Source organism: Uloborus diversus, chromosome 7, assembly GCF_026930045.1.
Source record: "Uloborus diversus isolate 005 chromosome 7, Udiv.v.3.1, whole genome shotgun sequence".
Lineage (NCBI taxonomy): Eukaryota > Metazoa > Arthropoda > Arachnida > Araneae > Uloboridae > Uloborus > Uloborus diversus.
The window spans coordinates 158,796,073-158,799,200 of NC_072737.1; the positions used below are offsets into that span (position 1 = coordinate 158,796,073).

Below are 3,128 nucleotides of genomic sequence, written 5' to 3' on the forward strand. Positions count from 1 at the left end.
ATAGTAAAAACAAAAGGAAAAAGTGCAGTAGGATAAAATACGATTGAAAGGGGGGTGATAGAAGGTATTTAAACAGTGGGTTTGAATACTGCGTTCTATACATCTGAATGAAAACAAATAATTCTTTACGTTGGTTCCTCAGAATTGTCTTTGGTTGCAGTGAAACATATATGTATACGTGTGAGATGTCTTGGACAAAGTCTCGAACCGTACGCAGTTTATGTGTCAACAGTTGTGGGTTCTCAATATGCTCACACACATATAAATATATTTTCATTCATTGTTTATGTAACATTTAAATCTTGGATAGGTTCTTTGGCTTATGACGTCATCAGAATTTGGCGTGACGTCATCAGTAAAGTCGAGCTACTAAAAGTCCTCTCTTTGGCTAGGAAAGTTGGAAGAACACAACAGTGCAGATGTTAGTAGAGTTTCTTGTGCTGATATGACGGTTTTAAGGTTTTTAAACATTTTCTTCAATATTAGCTTTCCTTTACATCTATCATCTCCTGTTGCGAAAAAAGAAAAAGAAAAAAAAGTAGTTACATTAAAAAAATCTCAGCCACTATATTTCATAAAGTCTGGGCTGCACATAGAGTTTATATATCATTATTATCATATGATTATATCAGATATTCTCTAAATCTACGTTCTCGTTTTGGAAATAGCATGTTCCGTTAGTTTTTAAATTTCTCTTCAACAGAAACTTAATTTTTTTCTACTTTACTTATGTATATACCACAAAGAACGTCGAGTAGTTCCTTTGTTTTGTTCTTTACAGTGGCTGATTAGTTAATTTTTCTCTACTCTAAAGTGCTGATTATATCTACTTGTGTGGTCTCACTATGCCATGAAAAGAAAGGTAATTTTTCTGTTTTCTTTTGAACAGCTTCCACTTGTAAAAGCATCATTTTTTTTTCAATTAAGGAGATCTATTTGTGTATATCTACATTTTTCAATTAAGGAGATCTACTTGTGTATATCTACTTGTGTGGTCTCACTATGCCATGAAAAGAAATATCATTTTCCTGTTTTCTTTTGCACACCTTCCACTTGTAAAAGCATCATTTTTTCAATTAAGGAGATCTACTTGTGTATATCTACTTGTGTGGTCTCACTATGCAATGAAAAGAAAGGTAATTTTTTCTGTTTTCTTTTGAACAGCTCTCACTTGTAAAAGTATCATTTTTTTCAATTAAGGAGAGATCTAAGATTGGCTACTACATTGTGTCGATATCAAGCAAAACCTAAGGTATTATCTACAGATCGTAAAATCCAAGCTGATACTGGATTTTATGTACACTTTTCGTCACTCTGTTTTTCTTCTTTGGCCTTTGTCTTTAAAGGGGAAAGAGAAAAACAACTCTGAAGCCCGAAGTCGGAAATGATGGAAAGAAAAAAAAGTCTTCAAAACTTCTAGTTTTTCCTAATATTTCTTTAAAACTTGAATCACGCTCTAATAGCTTCTGGCAAATCAATACTCCATATTATACTGGTATTTTTTTTCTTTTCTGAATAAGTAAACTGACGGCATCTTTCCTTTCTTGTAAATATTCAGGATTTTCTGGAAAAGAAAAAAAAATAATGAGTGAAAAAATAACTTTTGATTTGCAAAATTAAAAAAACAAGAAGTTTTTAAGTCATCAATAGCTAAACATTATTGGGACACAGGTCACAAATTAAAATTTTTCCGAAGCCAAGATCATTTGCAAACTTTCCAATGGAGGGAGATACATCTTTTCGGGAAACTTTTTATGTACAAGAAAACCTAAACTAGCTTGTAAGGTAAAACTACCTGGAGTTGAATAACTTATAAAGAATACATTGAAAGGTAAGCATTGCAAACTCAAACACTTTTTCATAATTTTGATTAGAAAGGTGTATAGACCTCACTCAGTGTTCTAGAGCGAAGCAGATTTTGACTGTTTGAGAACTGTCTTAATAAGACTGAGGTAGGAACTTCCGATAGCTCGAAGTCGCAATAAACAAGCTTAAAGCTTCGAGTTATCGGAAGTTCCTCTCCCAGCCCTATTAAAAATAATGTTGTTATTTTTTTCTTTTGCAGAGATTGTGTACGTTAGATAGACTATAACGATAATAGTTTGGAATAAAGAAAGTTATTAGTTCTGTATAAATATTTTCACAGAGAATAAATTTTATTAACGTGCTTAAAAAGAAAGTTATCTTTCTCTGCTTATACAATAATTTTTTTTCGTGTTTTTTGTTTGCTGGATTTTCGTGTATGAAATGAAAACAAAACTTTCATAAGAGCTTCGACTTAAAAGTTGTTACCTTAGAGATTTTTAGAAAACTTAGCATTGGAAAACACTGATAATTGTTGCACCCAATAAAAATTTTGTGATTAAAAAATATTCGAGTTATAAGACTTCGAGTTATCGAAAGTTGACTGTAACTGCAATTGAACAATATTTTTCTGCACTTTTTAATAGCTGCCGAAAATTAACCATGAAGCTCAAATGAAATACAACGCACTTAGAAGTGATTTATTGGCAACATTTAAGTGAAGAATTAAAATATGAAAAAAAAAAAAAAAAAAAAAGCGACAACACAGTGTGTTTAGCGTTAAGCAATGGTATCAAAATAAAGACGAATGTGCTAACTCGAGCTGGCCCGGTGTAAAAACATGCTTTCTTTCTCCTGCTCTTCCATTCTTTTCCGTTAGGGCAATAAAAGATGAAAAAGCATAAAAGCTGTAAACGCGATGAAAGGAACTGCCTTCTTTGCTTTTCAATGAGAAGTGTCATTTTTCATTTGTGTTCCTCGCTCGTATTTTCTAATTTAGAGGGTTTTTCCTCACTCTCCGGGGGGAGTTATAAAAATTTCGTTTATCTGCATTGTTGTCCTATAACAAGAGCCAGAACCTTATTTTTGAAGACGACTCGCTGAATTTTAATGTGTTTTAAAATGAAAATAATTTAGGACAGGGGTTTTCAACCTTTCAGGTTCTACTGCCCTCTTTTAACACCTACATATGGTCATGTACCCCCCCTCCACCTCCATGTATGCTGAATACATTCAGAACAAGAGGAAAATGAAGTTTCCAAGAAAAACCAAAGCTAGTAAAAATCAGGATGATTTCACTGCAAAATTAAACATAACTGCACAAA

At 32.5% G+C, this 3,128-nt stretch overlaps 1 protein-coding gene across 2 annotated transcripts in view; it reads right to left on the minus strand.

Annotated features, from left to right (window-relative positions):
• Nucleotides 1–904: 904 nt before the first annotated feature.
• LOC129226474 (CUGBP Elav-like family member 4) overlaps nt 905–3,128 on the minus strand; it is a 568,366-nt gene continuing 566,142 nt past the window's right edge. For both annotated transcript variants that reach the window (XM_054861084.1, XM_054861083.1), the window contains one exon: nt 905–1,564. The gene's annotated coding sequence lies outside the window, so the exon portion shown is untranslated. The remainder of the gene's footprint in view (nt 1,565–3,128) is intronic.